General features: G+C 31.3%; 1 protein-coding gene across 3 annotated transcripts in view; it reads left to right on the top strand.

The window, feature by feature from the left end:
- The first annotated feature begins 7121 nt into the window (after nucleotides 1–7121).
- LOC148308444 (ankyrin repeat and BTB/POZ domain-containing protein 2) overlaps nucleotides 7122–24016 on the top strand; it is an 81163-nt gene continuing 64268 nt past the window's right edge. The window contains exon 1 of one of the 3 annotated variants that reach the window (XM_088261753.1): nucleotides 7122–7141. The gene's annotated coding sequence lies outside the window, so the exon portion shown is untranslated. Of the gene's footprint in view, nucleotides 7142–8779; nucleotides 9441–24016 lie in introns of those variants that run through there. The other 2 variants (XM_088261754.1, XM_088261752.1) reach the window with 2 other exon arrangements.

The following is a 24016-nucleotide window of genomic DNA, read 5'->3' as shown; positions in this document are numbered from 1 at the left end:
GGGTGAGATGGTAAATATTTAACAGTGTATAAAAAGACAATGCTAGATCGTAAACTCTATGAATACCCAGACTTCTATATTATTTTCCTATAAAAATATGCTTCGTTTCTATTAACACATCCAACACATCTTGACATATAACCCCAAGGGATGCAGACAGCTAACAACTTTAATAAAATAAATCAATATTGTTTCATAATATACCTATATATGATTGCATATGGTAACCATATAAGTTTACATATTTTAAATATTTTTAGTGTTTTTACACAAATGTGTATAGATTATACACAAAATAAGCTTAATTCGAGAAGACCTTTTATACTTTTACTCTGTTAACGAGTTTCCTGAAAGGCATCGGACCCTCACGTGTTTATTATTATACATCGAAATTAACATATTTATTTTATCCAATCATAGCTTCCTATCCTAGGCTTTACCAATTTATGTTCTAATAACAAGCGTTCTCGATAAGCAGTCATAGAAAATAACACAAAAAGGAATTATTTTCATTTTACGGCCCACTTCTTTTTTGTCTTCTAAAGATTAAGTACGTAAAATATTATTCAAATTTGATTAAATTCGTATTACTTGACCCTCCGGATGCTTAGACCCGTCATAAATTTAAACTTTTAATAAAGGTCTATTAGTTATTTGGAAGCGAACAAGCGATATTTAATAGATACGATTATAAACCAATAAAAAAAAACAACTGGAGGAACAATTATTTATAGGCACTGCTTCAGAAATAACTGGGGTTCGTAATATATTAATATCACGAGCTCTTTTTTGAATTGTGCATCACGATTTGAGTTTCTGTACTGCGCCTTTAGCAGGCAAGTTATTGAGAATTATGCAACGACTTGAATCCGAACAGTTTACAAGATTGTATATATCTTGAGCGATAATCATTACTATAATATTAATTGCACAAGTAAAGGGTAATAATTAAGCACTTTAGATAACGATTGCTGATTTCAAAAGTTCTTATCTAAAACGTATAACGAGCAGTGCCTACCTACTGCGCCTGCATTTATTGGCTAGTTGCTGTATTCTGCAAAGTTTGTTTAACGCTTTGTGGTATTATGTGTTTTTGTAATCAAAACAAAATTGAAAAAATGATTTTATCTTCGAAATCGGATGGGAGAAAAATGTTTTAAAATGGATTTAATTTTTCCCTCGTATACCATTCATTAAGGGCCCCAAGGTCTATTAAATTTAAAGGGCACCGGTACACAAAGTCTTTTTTTAAAGAGTATCACTCCCTTTACCCTTCCATCTAAAACATTTGTTTGTCCACCTCTGTGTTGTAATGGTTACCGTGTATAGGGATAAAATCACGGTGGGGTGATTTTACACTCTAACATTCATTTCATATTACCCTGGACTGGACCCTAAAGTGCAGGAGCGATCACCTTGCCTTCATGTTAGTAAAAATCAAGATAACACTGCATCAATACAATGCAGTATCCTATGCACCATTGGGTGCGGATAAGGGTTAGAAGATGGTTGAATCTAGCTCTGTACCCCATATGTAAAAAAAACATTAGTTTATCGAAAATTTCACATAAAGTAATTGTACCTACCTTCTTAATCCATATACGCTTCCTATATAGGGCATATGGAGTCCACGACCTGTTTTCAAGCTCTTCTGAAGGGTGGGGGTTTCATACGGAAGAAACCAATATAACGACGTTGTGTCGATAACTATAACTAACTTTTTATTAATAGTGAAGTAACATTAGCATTATAAATTCGTTTATGGATTAGTATTGTAACAACGTCAATGTCGCCGAAAAAGAATTGAAAAAATATTTAGTTTTTACATAAAAGAATCAATGTTAATGTTATGTTTACTACGATGTCAACTTTGGGATGGAATCCAACTCAAGCTCTGACTGATTCTGCGTTCATTAGGGCCAATGTGTGTAATACTACAATATAAATGCATGTACCATAGATGTTTGGTGTTCTCAATAATTCGCTGTAAAACAGTATCACATTTCTACATTTACAATCCAAACCGGTCACAAACTACGTTAAATAACTGATCATTTTCTACGCGCATACCTGAGAAGTTTGACGGTAGGTACCTTTATATTTATAATGGAAAATCCGTAATAATAAATTACCATACTCGAATAAATACCATTTGACCTTGATAATACCAATGTGCTTAAAATATTAGTTCCGTCGAACCACTTGGAAATATTAGGTGTAGTCACTACTACTTCTGCTACTATTGCTACTTCCATCATGGGAAGGCAGAGAGGATGGAACGCCATCCTGGTTACTCTGCATTTATGAATCTAGTCATACACGCCCTCTGGTACGTTGGCTTTTAGGCTCCGATCGATTTGATCTTATAAAGTCCTTGACTCGCTTCTCTTATTATTTTCTCCTTGTTATTTTCTCCTTATAATGCTCCACATATCCGAACCACATCTAAGAACCTTCCTTTATCTTTTTAATTATCCCTTACACAGCATTACATTCCTTTGTAATATCTTAATTTTTTATTGTGTTATTCACACATTCGTCAATGGTTTAAGGCAAGGGATCGCATTTGAACGTCATTCACTCTGTTACCATCTTTCAGTTGAGAATTTCATTTTTACCAAACATCAGTGTTAGAAATAAAAAAATAATAAATTATCTCATCATGTCGTTTATACCCGCATATTACAACTGCAATTTTTTACAAGCATTTTGAATTTTTAAAAAAATCCGTCGATAAAAAACTATGCTTAAAAAAAAAACAAGATTGTTTGACTTAAAAGTAGTTTCTTTGATTTACGGAGCAATACGAGTATTTTGAGTATATTATGAAAAAAAAAAAAAATTTTCAACTTGTAACATGTCACTTGAGAATAAAAGTAAAACTTCGATATACTTAAATGTGTGACTAAATTTCTGAAAACGTGATTTTTATAAAAAAAGAAATGTTTGTGTTTTTACTATTTACAAAAATACTTCAATTTCATAAGGTTTCTGTGAACCTAAGCGGCTCATTATTAGAAATAGGTATCAAATTGTGGTAGTAGAGTGGATTTGAACCGAGAAACTCTGACTCAAGAGTCCGCGACACTAACCACGGAACCACAACCCAGCACAATTGCTTACGAAGAGAATTTTTAACTTACGATGTAAAACTGTCTACGTGTTCGTTTTACGACGGTACCCAATTGGTATATTTTTATACAATAATTTATAGCATAAAAGTGATAAATTAAATTATCTAAAACTTAATACGTATTAAGGCTATCTTTTTCTTATTAATTTTGACATCTCATCAAAGATGAAGAAGCATATGGATGTCTGGGCATTTACGGGGCTGACGACCGTCATAGGCTGGTTTAAGTGATCACTTTACACACGTGTAACATTCACCAATTGCTTCTAGCATTCTACCCATTATTGGCAACCACACCACTCAAATTCTCGGAAGTTCTATATATGTGAACCAATTTTGAAACATTGTTCTTGAATCACTAGAACTTCACTAGAGACATCTATTGATGAGATGTCAATAAATAATATGAAAAATCCTCCTATAATTGGAGATAATCCAGATTTGTAAACAAGTATTTGGAAACACTTAAAATGTTGTATATTTTTCTTACTATATCGTGTATAAAAGTCATACTATAGGCTGATAACTTGCAGTATCGTCGACATTCGACCTTTGCAATAATTATTGTCTTCCTTAAAGAATTCTATCGGCTCTTTAGACGGTGCAACTGCCATAGATTATCCTTTATTTATACTCGTAGGCACAGTATTACAGTATCTCTCTAACACTGGAGCTCCAGAGAGTATGATGTATTTTGTAATTTATGGCTTCACGATATCCTACATCAGTAAAGAGCAACAAGTTACCTGAAGATAGAAGATCCTCTCAAAATCCGACAAGGGAATTGCATTGTTACTATTGCGAAACGAATAAATAACAAGATGAATCACTCATAAAAATTATTAATGTGATGTTATTTTTCAAAATATTTAGAGTGTTTCTAATTTTGTATCTGGAATTTTCTCAACTTAGCAGTTTTAAATATCAAGATTTTATTGACAGTTCAACGTAGATAAAAGGAATTGAAATGCGAATTTATCATACAACATTTAAGTGTGTCCAAATACTTGTTCACAAAATCTGGATTATCTCCAATGACAGGAGTTATTTTCATATTATTTTTTGAATTTGAGTAGTGTGGTTGTCAATAATGGGTAGAATTGGTGAATGTTACACGTGTGTAAAATGAACACTTAAACCAGCATATGACGGTCGTCAGCCCAGTAAATGCCCAGACTTCCATATTCTTCTTCATCTTTAATGAGATGTCAAAAAATAATATGAATTTATCATTCGTTGGCTTCTCACGGGTGAGTGTTTTCCCGAAAGTAGGATTCATTGTATCTTTTGGAATTTTCTAAAACGTTTCCGATCAGCCATACATTTGGGATCCGTTCCTAGTTGGTTTTTCATCGCACGTCAACGTGTCGGTAATAGGTCTGTTATATATCATGTCGTCCCGTATTTTCGATATTTTTATTCATAATTAATCATGTCGACTCAATGTGTAGCAAACTTTTTGTAATGTCACCAAGTTAATCATTTTCAATAAATCTGCCGAAGGTAGAATGGTGTTCGTTACTTAAAAACTATCACCTGTAAAATATATACATAGATATATGAAAATACGTGCGTTGTAATTAAAAATCATGGTTATTTCAAAAATTCAAATTAATCGAGGAATAAATTAACAAGATTTAAGACGTTTAAAAAAAGCCTTTATTTTTAAATATGTTTTTAGATTTAAAATATTTTTCTCCTTGAGTTCTTTCTGCACAGTAAATCAGTAGCATAATAAATACAACACACGAATAAAAATTGAAATTCGCGACTTAGTACCTATAGTTTTACATTCAGCTACGAAATGATCTTTATCTAAATTACCAACAAAAATTTGACGCGAAAGGGTCGAAATCCAAAGTAGGTAAGGAATGTTTACTGTAAAGCTTATTTTTAAATATCATTAAATGATTAAAATCACAAATTGTATGCCTGTTTAATCACACAAAGGCTGGACAAATGGGAGTGCCAACAAGAAAATGTAATACGATATCATGATAAAAACATCTCGATAGCATATTTTACGTAGCTATGTACCTACGTACATATATTACAATCCTACGATTTAATAAATCACCATATACTATTACGCACAAAGAATGTCTGCAGTGAGTTTGGAGACTTGTCAAGTCGCACATAATTTAAGAGTCCCCAAACTTTATAGTTCCGAGTATGTTTTCGCCTCCATAGAGTAAATAGAATACATTCAGTATACTTTCATCCTTATTTTGCCAGCTGCATGATTCACTTCTAACATTAATGTTAGAACCAGGACTTAGTTGAGTACTGCCAGTATAGCTTTTGCTTACAATTTTTTATTTGCTGTAACAGATTTCAACGCACCATATACTAAAAAAAAACTTAGTGTATGGTGCACTGATACATACATAAATACACACACACACACACACACATATATATATATATATATATATATATATATATAATATATATATATATATATATATATATATATATATATATATATATATATATATAAATATATATATATATATATATATATATATATATATATATATATATATATATATATATATATATATATTTATATATATATATATATGTATATATATATATATATATATATATATATATATATATATATATATATATATATATATATATAAATATTTATAAATAAATATATATATATATATATATATATATATATATATATATATAAATCGAGTAAATCATGTAAAGTTCAATAAAAATACCAGATATAAAATATATTATGAAGCTGTGCCTTAAATTATCCAATCCACCTACCAGGAAAATATAAAGATAACTATCACTGAAAGATAATTGTTTTCAAATACGTATATGTATTCCCGTTAGATTCCAATAACTGTCAATTTCCTGAAATACGTTCACTACGTCATCAATGTCATTGACCAGATATTTTTTTTAAATACATATGATTTAGATATCAATAATATTGCGTGAAAAAAAAATATGCGGTACCCTTCCACGCTATTGAATAATTAGCGACAATGCTTATCATCCAAGTAATGAATTATATGATAAACGAGTATATTTTTTATTTTAAATAATGATATACCAACTAGATGAAGAGGTTTATTGAGGTGGTAATATGGAAGTATTTACTAGGTTTACGCACTGTCATTAGTAAACTAAAGCGATCACTTTATATGCTGTGTAACATTCACCATTCGCTTATTTTAAATGACAGAAATACTTCAAAATCAATTTTTTTTTCTTAAAAAATTGAGAGTTTAGATTCGTGAATCGTCACATCTTGTGCAAAGTGAAAAATCACTTAAGCTAATGTTATGGTTCTTTTTGTATCGAACCCTTGTCCGCACCCCAATGGTGCATAGGGCACTGCGCTATATAAACGCAGTGTTATCTTGATCGTTTACACACGAAGGAAAGGTGATCAGCCCTTCACTTCAGTAATGCGTTATGGTTCTTAGCCTTGTAAATACAAACTTATATCTCCGTATTCCTATTTCAATAAAGTTTTTGGTTCCTTAGAATTTTTGTATAATAATTTATATTTTTGTTGGTTGGAATGAGTCAACCAAAATAAAAGTATTTCCGACAGTTTTTGTAGCGATTATTTATTAAACATTCAAAAAATTGGCGGCGTAGGAACCACTGCGAATTGTCGCGTAATCGTCGCTCAAAAGCGCCGAGCATTCCTCGTGTGCCGCATACCACTCCACTGGACCTGACCGTTGCAAACCAAAATGCGCAGTTACAGGACGATGTCAGGCACTATTACAGTGTCAGTCAAGAGCGCTGATCCGTTAAAATTAAAAAAGAAACGTTTCGAAAAAGGAATAAGGCGAAAAAAGTTGGGGGCGCGCGTTTCGGAACGCCGTTTCGTTAGAATTGTACGGTAGGCTGATTGGCAATAATGGCCGTATCTCGCGAAACAAAACAGGATTGAAAATTTACGCACTCTTCGAAAAGACCCGACTTTTGCGCTGACCGTTAAGAATTTCGAATTACATTACCCAGGTAAGTGTATGGAATACATTTTGCCTGAATTACGTTTCGAACAACCAAACTTTTTATGAATAAGATAATTTACAACATTTTGAGTGTGTCCAAATACTTGTTCACAAAATCTGGATTATCTCTAATTACTTGAGTTATTTTCATATTATTTTTTGACATCTCATCAAAGATGAATAAAAATATGGAAGTCAGCCCCGTAAATGTTACACGTGTGTAAAGTGATCACTTAAACCAGCCTATGCGGTCGTCATCCCGTAAATGCCCAGACTTTCATATTTTTCTTCATCTTTGATGATATGTCAAAAAAAATTAAGATAATTAATTATTTTATGTCACAAAATATCCTTAATAATATTTTGACAGTTAACCTTAAAAACATAGCTATGTAGAAGGAAGACCACAATATAGCATATAAATCAGAGGCAAGATACTATTCTTAACGTAATATATTATTTATTATTAATAACCATACTGCTTTTCATGTAATATTATTTTTATGCAAAATAGATCGATGCCTTCAGGTGTTGTTTAATATTTGGTACGTACGTATGTATGTACGGAGGTATGTATATATAGAAAAATAATTCGGGAAGAATCCTGCATACTTGTATATTTATCGCATTAGAGTCTCTGGTTAGAAAAAAAGCTTGCTAAATCTACCATAGATGGTGCCGAGAACTCACATATGAAAACACGTGTCAATTCGAAGATGTATGGTACTCACCGAAATTTGAGTAGTGTGGTTGCCAATCGTGGATAGAATTATGTAGATTAAAGAATTAAATTTTTACTGATATTTCTTGGTTGAACTGCATTTTATATAATAAAACAACATCTTTATATTTTTTCAATATTTGTTTTATTTGACCAGTGACCGAGTTTCGATGTTACCGATGTTACCAGTCTGATGCAACAAAGAAACCCGGTCAGATAAAATATATGTGAAAAATCTATATGGTTATTATTTTGTTATACATAATATATACCTTCTCGTAAATGCACAGAATAACAAAAAATAGGAAGCTAAACGGATTGACCATTTTTTTCAATGTAAACATAAGCAGGTGTAAGCAGGCAGTAGGTACCTACCTACTACCTACCCTATGACTGATGTCGTTGAATCGATTTCTGACAGCTTTTTGAAAGGATTTGATCTCATATGTATTGCCTTGTTCTTTATTTTTCATTTGCTTTCCATTTCTCTTTTGTACACCGTCTATAGTTCGCTTTTAATTGATTATTTTTTTAATAAATTGTTGCGTAGCACTTTTTACCAGTAGCTTAATTTTACTCTCCAATGTTTTATTACGCCGAAAGTGAAGACAGCGGAGCATTGCGGTCGCGTTTCGAAGGGGGAATAAAAATCAGTGTAGGTCCCCACATCGAACCCTTAAAACAATTATTATTATTGTACAATTTTTGGGCTTGCAGTTAAAAAGATGCGGCTCGCAATCTTTCTCGGAAGATGCATTTGTTTTGGCGGTTGTTTGTGGATTGATTCAACGGTCTACCTGTGCGCTGTGTGGACCCTGAGCTTCGATAAAGTTCGAACGCGGTGCGATGCGAGGCGCCCGTGCCGTCTCTAGTACAGAGCTTTCGTGGACTCGTCGGGCTGCTTTTGGACAGTCCGGTGCTTGTAGCAGAGCCTTCTGGTTTGGGTTTCAGTTGTGGCTTGACTTCGCGCCGAGTTACGTTCGACGAATCTCTGAACTATCCTAATCTCGATCACCTATCGGAGGTCTAAAGTTTGAATTACGTAAAAACGCGCAAAATACTGGGAACAAATATTTGAACAACAAAACAAAGTGAATTTTGATTTGATTTATAAGAAAAACCTACTGATTTCCTATATAATTGATGAATAAGTGATTGTGATAAACAATTGAATACATTTATTTTCCCACAGTGTAAAGTTGTGTTACGTCTTTACTCGTTATTTATTCTTATATATATATAATTATTTGTATGATTGCGTAACTCTAAATAAATACGGAATGAGACTATTCCTTTCGTATTATTTTTAATTAATACAATAAATCATACGAGTGTTAACATTGAATGAGCGGAACTTGTAAATTTCACTTGTAATTATTTTTTATTGTTCTCGTTGTGTAGTGAGTTGACATTGTTGACATTTTGGGAGAGGAAAGAAGTCAGTGCACGTGTTCCCTTCACGTGAGATAAGCCTGTCAGTAGCCAGCAGCCAGAAGCCAGTAGACAGTAGCTAGTAGCCAGTACCTAGTACCTACTCGCGCACTGCCTACCTTCGCTCTACCTGTAGTCTGACTGTTTCATTTCGGTGAGTAAACGTAGGATCCATCGTGGAATGCTGTGTCTGTTTGAAGTGTGATGTCGTGTTGGCCGGCACCTGAGTCATGCCGTTCTATATTGTTGTAACAAATATTTTATTTGTAATTATTTATAATATTATCACAGCCGTAATCCATATGTACATCATATCGATTTTGCGGATATACTCGTACTTGCAAATATGTACAAATAAAATAAAATGTGACAAAAGTATTTTCAAAAATATTTTCTAAATTAATAATCTAGACTATCCAGCAAATTTAGACTTTGGGCCATTTGTGTGAGACAATTATAAAGTTTTCATGATTTATTTTAAGATAATATTTTATTTAAAAAAAATAATTATTCGAAATAATAATATTTTTTAAATAAATCAACCCTTAAGGGGTCAGCAACCCTAAAGGTGTTTTTGCAAATTGTTAAAAATAATATTTTTTGTTTTGTTTAGAAATTATGGACTACGGATCAATGCATGTTACGATTGGACAATTTTCTCAAAATATCGTGTATCAATTAGAATTTCAATAACATTTAAATACATTCCGCTCACTCCTTGTTACAACGTCATATATAAAAAAAACTTGATTTTTCAGGAGGTCGTTTTTAAATTTTAAGAATTAAAAATAAATATTAAGCCACTTATTGAACTTTTCGCTGTGCAACAGATCTTTTTAGGTAAAACCTGAAGATTTTTTATCCACTTGAAAAATATAAAGTTAATTTAAAAAAATAATTTAACACTACCTTTTCTTCAAAATGCAAAAACAACACTTTCTGCCCTGTAGCGGGTAAATATTAAGATAAAAATATGCCACTTTTGCTGGGATATAGTACATTTTCTAAGCATTCCGAAAACATACAACTGAAAATGTACGATTTTTGATATATGACGTTGTTGAAAGGAGTGAGCGATATGTGCAAATAATAATTTAAAAAAAAAACTAATTAAATTTAACAAAAAAACGGTTAAGGAGGTAAAAGTTTATTTTTCAATGAGTAAAATAAATATTTGTACTCTCGTGATAAAAATAAATATTTCAATTCAATTTTATTTTCAGGTGAGTCTTAGCAATGTTTGTTTGAAAAAAAAACAAATTGTGTTACAGTGGGCTCAAACCATGGTATTCGATCAAAAATAAGAGTTTCAGTAATCATTTTTATTTTACATTACATTATTAAAAGTATTTTACATCACTAAAAGCAATAATTTGTCACTTGCATTACTATAAAAGAGCGCTCGTGGCTTCTGGGGCCTTCTCCCTACCCCAAAACACGACGGAGCGGGTTTATACCATTACCATAGGTGGCTCGACCGCAGGCCAGTCAATACTTCTCATCGTCAGCTTTAAAGCTCTCTTGTGTATTGTATTCACTATTATAGGCGTACCTATTATAATACACAATACAGCTGAAAGAATGCAATGAGCAGTCGGTTTTTAAAGAAGCCTAGAGTATATTAATAAATTATGAAAAATAATATAAAAACCATTTATATGATAAATTTATAAAATTTATAAAACATTTAAAAAAAATATGAATTGCGATCCTCAAACAAGTATAGTTTTAACGTAAATATAAATACTTAAGAAGTAAATAAACACTATTGTGTTTTATGTAAAAAAAATCATTAACTCTTCCTTATTTTTTTTTAATATTGTTTTTTTGAAGGTCTTTTGATTTATATAATATTTTGTATTTTTCCCCAAATTACTGTATATTTTATTAATAAGTTCTTTATCATTAATTACATTGCAATCATATTTGTGAACTTTTGAATATGAAGAGATTTTTATCTGTATAAATCGCGATTTTTTTCAAAATATTTATTTCCTTAGCCGTAAAAAATTCATTCGTGAATTACAATATTTTCACATACTTATATATTTTTTTTTATTATGGTAACAATAGTTTTGTTTATAATTTTAATGCATTTTCTAAACATTTCCACTTACAATCTTAAAATTAAAAGCGCAGTTCTCTCCAATAAAGAGACTGAGCTCTTGTGCTTGGAGAGGGACTTACACTTGTTAGTTATGTTGGTTGGTAATACAATTTATTTTTATTGAATTTTTTTTTTATAAACTTATAGTAGTTTTTTATAAAGTACATGTATGTAATATTCTTCACATTGTTGTTTATGTTATACATACAAATTGGTACTTATCTTGTGTTAAGAGCTCCTGCTAAATAAATAAAAATTACTTACGAGGTTCTAGAACAATTTATTGTCTACCTCCGTAATGAAGTGTTAAGAGCAATTGGCTACCGAACTGGAGGTCCCAGGTTCGATTCTCTGCAGATCAAATAAATATATGATGTTCATTTAACATCACCCTGAAATGTTACCAGAAACGTAGAACTAATCACCTTGCCTTCATGCAATTAACGATCAACATAACACAGTGCGGATAGGGGTTAGAAGAAGAAGAATATTGATTGAATTTTTTACACATAAAATCTAGACAGTAGATTTTGAGTGTTCCATGTGTTGAAAGTGATCACTTTACCAGCCTATAGCAGTTCATAAGCCCTGTAAATACCAAGACTACCATATTCTTCTTCTTTGTAGAGATGTCAAAATATAAAAATTACTTATATTTTGACTTACGTTTTAGTATCGGGTTGTGGTCCCGTGGTTAATGTTGCGGACTCTTGAGTCAGATTTTATCTGTTCGAACCCACTCTGCCATAATTTGATACCTATTTTATATAATGAGCCACTTAGGCTCACAGAAGTATAATTTTTTTTTAATAATAAAAAAAACACAAATATTTTTCTTTTTTTATATAAAAACAGTTTGTAAAATCAGATTTGTTAACTAGTATTTGGACACACTAAAATGTTGTTAACAAATTTTAGATAATGTATTGAATAAATTAAAAATTGATGTATGATAAAATACAATCCATTAAAGTATTTTAAACATAACATTCATTGAAAAATAAAACTGAAAAATTACCCAGATCGCGTGTACGAGTATAAAATATTTATAAAATATTCCAGTTTATCGCAGAGCTACATTAAAATTGATAAAGTATGATATTTACGATTAATACACCGGAGCTTTGTAAAGATAAGGCGTTGACAATGGGTGAGTATAAAATATCCTTAAGATTGAAAAGATAGGGCACCATAACAAGCAGGACACGGTGCAAGTCGCAAAAATGCCGATGTTATTGGAGAACGTGTGTACGGAGAGTAATCATAATTTAGCTGCCATCTTTGGTGGGCAAACAACGCCAACAAGATAACGATCAGCACAAAAAGAAGTAAACAAATTTCAGCTTTTACAAAAAAGCTTGAGGTCATTATTTATATCAATAGGTATACATTTGTATATATATATAGATACATATATATATATATATATATATATATATATATATATATATATATATATATATATATATATATATATATATATATATATATATATATATATATATATATATATATGTAACAAAGATGAAGAATAATATAGATGTCTGGGCATTTACAGGGCTTCCGACCGACATAGGCTGGTTAAAGTGGTTACTACACACGTGTAACATTCACCAATTATACCCATGACATTCAAATTCTTGGAACTTCTAAATATATTGATTCAACTCAATACACAATTCTTGAACTCGATAGACTACACGAGAGACATCTATGATGGGATGAGATTATATCCACATACTTGAGAAATGCCAGAAAATACCATTTTAATTGTAATTGTAAAATGTTGTGTTTAATTGTAAAATGTTTTTCATCTCATTTTTTCTCTCTTTTTTGTGTGTATATTAGGTTAAAAAGTTAAAAACAATGAAAAATGTATTAAAAAAGAACTCCACCAACGAAACACACAAGGTAGCTTGGTGGGTCTCTACATTTTTTTATAAAATATGTTTAAAATTGTGATTTTCATAAATGTATACAATTTATGTTAATAAATTTAAAATATGTAAAAATAAAAATAAAAATAAAATTTTTTCAGCTTATGATTTGACCAATTTATTTATTTACAACATTTTAAGTGTGTCAAAATACTATTTTTATATTTGAACTTACTCAAAATGCTGTAAAGTAAAAAGTTCATTTTCATGGCAACTGGATAAACTGCATATATGTAATGTTTGCACTGAACGCGTCATTATCCGATCGGCTCACTGCTGCTCCCGGTATGTGGGAATACAGGATCAAGGGAAGCAATTCACTTTATCTTCGACTCGTTACATATAATAAAGTAATTTGCTGTAAACGGTGATAATTGCATCTCTGCTGACACTTGTACAAGCTGCTTGCGGTCACGCGAATCAATCATTTATTTGTGTAGCAAGAACGTAATCTGTTTTATAGTCGTGGAAGAAATGTCGATGTTCATGTTTCATTAGTTTGTAATAACTCGCTTATAAACTGCATAGTTAAACCCTTGTATGATTTGCCCGAATACAATTGGGATAGGTATTTTGCTGACGCAGTGATTTGCACGAATCCGGGTTTCGATCACATCGTACACGAAACTTTTTATAGTGATTTGCCTGAATCCAGCTCGGGTCATTCCCCCACCAGTCTAGATATATCCATTCTTCCTTTGTTTTTCCTTTCTTTCCTAATATTGTTTATTAATGTTTTATACTGATTTATTATATTTCAAAATATGAAGAAAAAAAATATTAGTTAGACCACTTTGAAGTATTCGACATACTTTTTTCTCAGTCTTCCTCTGCTCCCTTTTTCAACTACATTCGCCTCATAAAAACATGTCCAAACCACCTCAACACACCTTTCTTAATTTTATCGATAACGCTTATCTCAACTTTGTATTCATTCCGTCCTTATTTCACCATTCGAACATGTATAGTACATCGTTTTGCCGCACATTCATCTGTGAGATTGCATTTCAACCGCATTTAGCCAATATTTAGTTTGTGTAAAAATATTGCATGGTTCCAAAATTTTAATCTTAACGATGCTGTAATCCTAGTTAAGTCTTTGGTTCAAAATTAAATTCAAATCATATTTGTAAATAATACCAAAACCCATACCTACTTTTTTTTTAAAGTTGGTGTATTTGAAAAACACCCAAATTCGAATACTAATTCAAAATTGATCATTTTTGAATAAGTATTCGAATGTGGATTTTTCCCAAATACACTTACCTTTTTTTAAAGTAGGTACTGGCATGTTCATTGTAATTTTTTTCCAAATACACCAACCTTTTTTTGTAAAAGTTGGTACTGGCATATCCATTGTTAGAATGAAACGAGAAAAATAATAACTATCATTTAACTCCCCCTAGAAATGTGAAAGTGAAGTGAATATGTGGCCGCCTACTCAAGACTGCGTTTATTTATTTGAGTAGAGAAATATTTGTGAATGATGCGAATAATATTTCTTGTTTAAAGTAGGTACTAACTTAACAATAACAATTCAGAACAATGGTATTATTTTTTAAACTTTTGCTTTTGCGTGATAAACATCTCGTTTCAAATTGTTTTTTTTTTTAACATCTCAACACAGATTAAGAAGAATATGGAAGTCTGGGCATTTACGGGGCTTACGACCGTCAGAGGCTGGCTTAAGTGATCACTTTACACACGCGTAACATTCTCCAATTCTCCCCATGATTGACAACCACAATACTCAAAAATTCTACTATTACTACTACTACTACCATCACGCCGTTTCCCCGCAGGGGTAGGCAGAGAGGATGGAACGCCACACTCTTCTGTCCTGACATACACTCCTCGCCTCCTTCACATCCATACATCTAGTCATACATGCCCTCCGATTACGCAGACTTTTGACACCGCCAGATTTTAGGTTCTGATTGATCTGATCGTACCAAGTCTTTTTCGGTCGTCCACGTTCTGTTTTCCCTCTCACATTCGCCACATATATTTTCTTAGTCATTCTCTCGCTATCCATTCGCCCCACATGTCCACCGCAAAGAGCTCTTGAAAAATTCTTGAAAGTTCTATATATTTGATCAAATTTCGAAACTGTGTTCAATTGTAAAAATTTTTTACATTTTTGTGTTGTTTGATATTGATGATGGATTTATTGAGGCGTTCCTATCACTGTAATATTTAATACATAATTTTTGAAAAATAAAGAATAAGGTTGTCAATCGTTGATGGAAAAGCGAATATTGCTATATGCATATGTAACCTTATAACCAGCAAACGACAGGTCATAGCACTTGTAAAACCCCAGAACTTCTAAATATTTATATTTCAAAATGAACATCTATTCTGATTTTTTTTAAAGGAATTACTCGCAAAGCCTCTATTTTAAGAGGCTTGTCTGCAGGTAAGATAGTAAGAATAAGGAAGGTAAATGTTAAAAATACATCACAAACCCCAAAACAATTGATAATTATTTCTTGATTTTATTTTCCACTTGGGGAGGAATCGAACCCGAGACGCCAGTTTCGCAGTAAAGCGTCTACCGAAGTACGCTATGGCGCCTGTCAATAAAATATTTGCATCATTTATTTGATAAGATCTTTTCACTTGCTTAAATATTTTATAATCACTTAATATTTTACTTAATATAAATCATGTATTTTTATATAAATATTTTAGTACAAATCAATACTTTATTATTATTGAATTCAAAAATTCAATCAATTATATTTGCGTCAGTAAAGATTTATTATTTAAGCTTGTCTTTGAAAATGGATCACATTAAATAAACGCTTGACGGGTTGCGCATAACATGCGTTGATGTCACTTGCATAGTTTACATTACTAATATAAAAGTAACAAGTCCAGAGTAACCAGTCCATTTTAAATAAATATTTTAGTGATAAATCACTATATTGTGACCTTCGGAATCACATAATTACCTGACGCTATTTTTTTAAACACACAAACGATACTAATAAATACTGATTATGTATTTGTACTATTGACAGGCAAAAATTGATTGAAGGGCATGGTATTCTCTTACAATTTAAATTAATATTTTTTAACATCAATTAATGAAGGGCTTATCAAATTAGACATTTTTTTAAGTTTAAGTACTTGGTTTATATTCACCTTACGCTTAGAATATCGTAATTTTACACAATAATATTCAATAAAGTGTCCAATCAAAGATTCAATAAAATTAAAGACCAGGAATGGATTTGAAACACTTTTGTAGAATATGCCTTTGTAAGGATGTTAAATTATTGGCTAATAAATTAAAATAAAAAATCACAAGACTATCGATCACATTCTTATTGAAATCTGTAGGGAACTAACGGAGATATTAACGTTTAAATTTTAGGTATTGAAATAAAACGTGCGTCGCATACGTCATCAAATTTCCGTCATCGAACGATTTATGACGTCATATATTTTATTGTCTATGGTTTATAGAGCGTAATAGTAGTAGTTTGTTTACCACTACACTACCATTTGTGTTGTACAAATATGAGGGGAGGGGGTGGGAGGGTGGACCATACACATCAACAAATAGAGTCGCCAATAATTTAGCAATGTTACCAATATTAAAATAAGTCCATCGTTTATGTGACGTCATTCATTACCAACTTACTAAAACAACGTTTTTTCGTAGGCCAATTTTTTAAAAGAAAATAGTGAATGAAAATATGAATTATATCGGGTGTTATAAACACAAAATGAGTCTAATACAATCTTTTATAGGTTGAGTATGTTAATTTATATATTCCTCCCGTCTGACAAAGATCCATTCTAGTATATACATTCATACGTATGCATATAGTTACATAGCGAGCGTTCTAGCAAGGTCATTCTTCCCCGTCGGTGGTTAGGTGATTGATTGCATAGGCCTTAAGAGAAATCAATCATCGTAATTTATGCATATTATGAAAATGGAAAAAGAACAACTTTTTTCCTCCGGAAAAGTAGTAGATTCTACAATGATAAATCGAGAATCATTTAAACACTTTCATTCTAGTATTCAATCATTATTGAGAGAGAAAAAGTTATTTTCTGCTGATTATTGACAAATCCAAAGTTATGGTTGTTGAAAGAGATGAATCTGGATGTCAATTAGAAATAAATAAGGAAATTTTGGAACAGGTAAATGATTATTTTAGTAAATATTAAACACTTGAATAATCCACTGAATTGAGTTTTATTTTTATTTACGACTAGTTTCCAAAACGACAATGGTTTTCATCTTCTGTTTAATTTTTACTAAAATAATCATGTCATTCCTCAAAGTCAATGCCGAATCAATAAATAACACAGGTAAATGATATTGTACATTATTGAAATATGTTTTCTAGTAATGGTAAGATTGATTTTGATATAGAAAGGAATATGAATGGTGCACTAAATCCAGTTATAGCAAATAAAAACCTCAGCGAAAGGCAAATTAGGTGCCAACCCTATGTGAAAAGTGTGTGTTATTTAATAATTTTAAGCATAGGCATCGTGTGTCGATCAATTGACAGGCGCCATGGCGTAGTTGGGTAGACGCTCAACTACAACGCGGGTTCAATTCCCGCCAATTGCAAAATGAATTCAAGAAAGATCTTTTTTCAATTGGTCTGGGTCAAATTTACCTTCCCTATCCTTACTATCTTACCTGCAGATAAGCATCTAAAATAGACACATGCGGGTTATTCCTTTTTAAAAAATCCATCTTATAACTAAAAATGTTTAATGTATATTAAATACATACATATACAATATATGTATATATATATATATATATATATATATATATATATATATATATATATATATATATATATATATATATATATATATAGATATATATATATATATATATATATATATATATATATATATATATATATATATATATATATATATATATATATATATATATATATATATATATATATATACATATATATATATTTTTTTTTTTTTTTTTTTTTCTAAGAATAAAATAAAACTGATATTTCTTGAACAAAAAATTGCATACAAGAGTTCAAAAAATTTTTTTTTTTGAAAATGTATGATGAGATGCCTGAATGTATGAAGAATGAAAAGAGTCTGAAAGAATTTTAAAATAAATGTTTTGTTTACTGTAAGAAGATGTATATATGATGTAAACTAAGTGTAAAAATAGTTTTGTAAGCCAACTAAAGAAATAAAAATTTGAAATTTAAATTTAAAAAAATCGTCATATTTTCAAAATATCAACAAAACTAATGGAATAAAAATTTTCTTAGGTTGTTCATAATTATAATTATTAAACTTTTTTTTTCTCCCGTACGAATTGAATATTAGTGTCATTCACAAGTTTAATTTTGATCAGTGATGAATCGTCCGAAGCACCCCAGCGAGGTTGTGCCACTTATTGGTCGTGTTATTTAAATTAGATAACTGTTTACGGGCGGCCGGAGAGCCTGCGACCAGCTACCTGGCACCGCATTCGGCTCGCGCGGGCTACGTAACATTACACATATTCTCGTGGACGTACACACACTCGGGCCCACACATTCCTCGCGCGGACAGAGGAATGGCCGCGGGTTAAATCATATTAATATGACACCAATAACGATTACTGATAACGTGATGGGTGAATTCTTATGCCAAAATTTATTTACAGCTTCTGGTTGCTAGGTGCATCGGAATTCAAAGTGTCCGTAAATTATTTCAGTCTTTGCATTTATTTAGGTGATTCTATATAATTAAACAACAAATTATTGAAATATATGTATATATGAAATATAAATATATATATATATATATATATATACATATATATAAACATAAGTAGGTGTGTGTGTTGTATGCACGTAGGTACTTCCCGGGACTTCCAGTACGGTAGCCGAGCGTACTGATCATTCCACTACGGAGGCGGACTTAAATTTAAGCATTTTTAATATTAAAAGAACATACATTTTTTTATCAGTATTTTTTTTAAATTTTTTATATTGATGTGAAGAATAAGTATTTAGTTATGTCGTTTTACGTGTTTAAATTGCTGTATGTTGTTAAGAACACTTGAAGTGATTTCAGAACAAGTATATGGACATACTCAAAATGTTGGGAATATGAATAAATGCTATATGAAAAGCGAAAAGATATTTTTGTATGTCATTACACTTTGTGTATGTGATTTTTATAGCTGTCATCGCGATTTTATTAGAGATTCTTTATATGACCAAATATAAAAGATTTACGCTTAAGTACTGAATGGTTTGATTTTTTTATATGTAATTTTTCACTACATTTATTTAATTTTACCCTGGAATGGCACCTGAAGCGCTGGATTGACCACATTGCCTAAAGGCAAGTATAAGTTGCATCACAATAACACTGCGTCAATACGATGCAGTGCTTTGTGCATTTTTGGGTAAGGATAGAGCTTTTAAAAAAATGGCTTGGTCTCATTTTTACTATTTTGTTTTTTACCGCATTATTTTACTTTCCCTTAATAAATCGCGATATAAGACACCAACAAAAAAACTTCATTTCCATGATGTGTAAATTTCATCATTCCTTAAGTTTTAAGTTACATATCAATGCTGGAAAGTGAAAAGTATAAAAACTTTTTTTTTACAATTTTACTCTTAGTGGTTTATCGGTAAGCATTCGGTGACTCGTGGAATTTTGAAGCAAATACTCACCGCAACGTCATTAAAAAGTTTTATTTATTTATTATTATTGAGGTATTTGAATTAATTATCTTCTTACTATGCAAGATATGTATATGCATGTATACATAATATGAGATGCCTATGGGTTCGTATATTATATTACACTCTAAGTACTTCTTATGTTTATTAGTTGATTACGAAGCAATAATACTTCATGGATACGTACTTGACTAAGTTATTTCTTTCATCAGTGTAGCCTACTTACTTTACAGAAGTACATATCGCTCACTCCTTTCAACAACGTCAAATATCAAAAAACTTGATTTTTCAGGAGATCGCTTTTAAAGTTTAAAAATATAGTAAAATGTATTAAAAATAAATATCAAGCCACTTATTGAACTTTTTACTGTGCAACAGATCTTTTTAGGTAAAGTCTGAATGTTTTTTCTCCATTTGAAAAATATTTAGTAAAATTAAAAAAATAATTAAACAATACTTTTTCTTCAAAATGCAAAAACAACACTTTCTGCCCTGTGGCGGATAAATATTAAGTTAAAAATATGCCGCTTTTGCTGGGATATAGTATATTTTCTGGGCATTCCGAAAACATGCACAACTGAAAATTAATGATTTTTGACCATCACGCCGTTTATCTGCAGGGGTAGGCAGAGAGGATGAAATGCCACTCTCGTCTATCCTGACATACATTTCTAGCTTCCTTTATATCTTTACATCTGTATGCCTTCCGATTACGCAGACTTTTGGCGCCGCCAGATTTTAGGTTCTGATCGATCTGATCAAGTCTTTTTCAGCCGTCCTCGTTCTGTTAATATAACCCTGGACTGGTACTTGAAGCGGAAGGCTGATCACCTTTCTTCGTGTATTTAACGATCGAGATAATACTGCTTCTATACGATGCAGTGCCCTATGCACCATTGGGAGCGGATAAGGGTTAGAAGGGTAGAAGGGAAGAAAATATAGATATTGTATTTAATTGTAAAAAAATGTACTTACATTAAATAAATATATAAATAATAAAAAAAAATCTTGAATGTTTTTTGCAAATACTTTGTGGCACATTTTATAATTTTTATAAAATTAAACAACTTTGTTTTAACCAGTTTTCATTATAAGTACACTTTTTACTACCAAGAATTTTAGGATTTTTTACAGAGTGTGTGGAAGTTTTTGGTAAGGGAATGCAATTGAGTATTTTAATGTTTTTCATGTTTTACAATTTAATAAACCCTGATTATGACAAGGTTCTTGTCGAAACCGATAGGTTAAAAAGTGTACCAATAATAAAAAGTGGTTAGAGCAAAGTTGTTTAATTTTATAAAGTTAATAAAAATTATTTTACAATGATTTACTTTACTTTTAAAATGTGCGTGGTAGTTGGTAGCACAATGAGTGGATGAATTATGGATATGAACTCTTGGTAGTATGGGAAGTAACGAGATTCGGAAGAGAAAAAAAAAGTTGAATAAATATTTCATACACCCACTAGCTAGGTGATCACATATGGTATGTATCGGGTGATGGTCAAAATATGTATATCTCAGGCAATACATTAGGAACGATATTTTGTTCGGTACAAACGAAGCGGAATCGTCTATCACCGCAATTTTTGAACGCACCATGACTTTTGTTTAACGTACTTTTGCGAGGTAATATCAGTTACAAAAAATAGTCAGAGTGACTTGCTTTGTCGATTCTTTAAACGAATTCTTTAACCAGCCGGCAAATAAACAGGGGATAATAATAAACATTTTTCTATGTGCGGCTTTGCTTTGGTCAGATCCCGTGAACTTGGTATACGTTACTTAATATTCAATATACGTTAAATGGCAATTTATTTTTTTCTAAACCCCGGTAACATTTGACGTAGTTGAATTTTTTCCTTAAAACACCATTTTTGCATTGAAATTGTTTTATTTTCTTTTAAATAAATATATGGTATTGAAAAGAAATGAGTTATTGAAAGTTTAACAAAGTTAAAAAAACATTCAATTTTTTTTTAAAGTTTTATTCCAATATATATTATTTTTTTAAATGATTGCGGAGAGGCGTCTAGCTCTAGCGCAGTCAATCGCGTTCTAATTTGAATGTTCGAGATTCCAGCCTTAAGGCCCAGTATTCGTCAAGTCGAAACTTATTTTTTCTAAATCCAGGTAACATTTTACGCAATTGATTTTTATCTTAAAACACCGTTTTTGCATTAAAAAAATAAGTTTTTCTTAAAAAAAAATTTATGGTTATGAAAAGAAAAGAATTATCAAAAGGGTGAGGAGTTAAAAAAATGTATAAAAATATTTTTTCCATATGTATTCTAAAAAACCAAAAAAATATCCGATATACTTTCTTTAAAAAAATCGGGCGTTAAGAGACGTGTCATTTCAATCAATTCAATGGCCGGTGATTAAATTCTATAAAATTTATGAAATTAATTAACTTTGTTTTCACCACTTTTTTATCAATACAATTTAATATACCGGTTTCGACAATACCTTGTCATCATCAGGGTTTATTTTAAATCAAAAACATTATGAAAATTAAAATATTCTCACCAAAAACTTCCTAACACTCCATAAAAATCCTACATTTAGGATTTTTACAGAGTGTGTGGAAGTTTTTGGCGAGGTTGTTAATGTATTTGATTTAAAATAAACCCTGATGATGACAAGATAGTGTCGAAACCGGTAGGTTAAATTGTATTAGCAAAAAAAGTGGCGAAAACAAAGACAATTAATTTTATAAAGTTTATAAAATGTGCCACAAAGTATCTTCGGAAAACATTCAAGAAATTAAATACTTTGTTTGCTTTGTATCCCCTTAACATAAAAAATAATGTTAAAGTTATCTAAACTGCAACGATAAACCGTTTTCTGCCTTATGGAATCCAAGACTTGATAGTTTAAAAAAAAACTATTACAATTTTCTTCAGTTTTTAATGCAACGTGTAATTTCAGTTATTAGTTGAGAGTCGTTGATATGGTAGTATAATTTATATGATGCTTAATATGTGAGCACTTATATCACCGGTAAATACATACATCGCCATAACAGTAACCACGAGAAGTCGAGATTAATGGTCGCAGATAAAGTTGGCAACTAACCGTGCTTCGATTGACCGTATTTAAAAGTGAGGTATTATTTATTGTTACCGGTTCTCCAAAATGGATGGTGATTTCAGCGAACATACCCGAACATTCCGAGATAGCTCGCAGCTTCCGCTTCCACGCCAGCCTTAATAAATATTATTATTGATTAACACAGATATAAAGACTAACTTATATTTTGATTCGATAATTTGTGTGACAGGCAATCAATAACTGACAGTTTTTTATGCTGAATAAATCATCAAGATTCTTTCCGAAATCAATTTAATAAAGTATTCAAAAGAGTAGTAGTCCGCCTACGTAGTGTAATGGTCAGCAGGCTGGAGGTCCCGGGTTCGATTCAGGGGGGGGTCAAATAAATAAAAGTGATTTTTTCACTCTAATATTTATTCAATATTTCCCTAGGTTGGACGATCAAGATAACACTGCGTTTATATAATGCAGTGCCCTATGCACCATTGGGGTGCGGGTAAGCGTTCGATCGATTCAATAGATTTTTATACTATATGTAGATATATATTTTGAGATCTCAACGTAGATGAAGAAGCCTATGGAAGTCTGGGTATTTACAGGGCGTATGACCTGTCGTAGGCTGGTTTAAGTGAATACTTTATACACGTGTAACAATTACCATTCTTCTAATGATTGACACATTCTATCGTATAATTCACACGTCGCTTCATGTGTGAGTTCGAGGCAGTATCTACGGTTGACTATCACGTGAGAATGTGTTCCTGATTTGAGCAGTCTGATACAGCTTCTCGACGCTCTGCACTCATGTCCGCTCGTGTATATTATGGAGCCAGGAGATCCGCCTTCTTCTAACACCTCTTCGACCCTCGATCTTATAGTTGATGATCAGTTGCAGTAGCTTGTAATTTTCTCCTCAGAATACTTTAATAATA

Source organism: Brachycentrus maculatus, unplaced genomic scaffold (assembly GCF_059751285.1).
Source record: "Brachycentrus maculatus isolate JH-2025_06_01 unplaced genomic scaffold, ASM5975128v1 h1tg000166l, whole genome shotgun sequence".
Classification (NCBI taxonomy): domain Eukaryota; kingdom Metazoa; phylum Arthropoda; class Insecta; order Trichoptera; family Brachycentridae; genus Brachycentrus; species Brachycentrus maculatus.
Note: the sequence above shows the minus strand (reverse complement) of the source record. Positions and strands in the feature narration are given on the sequence as shown.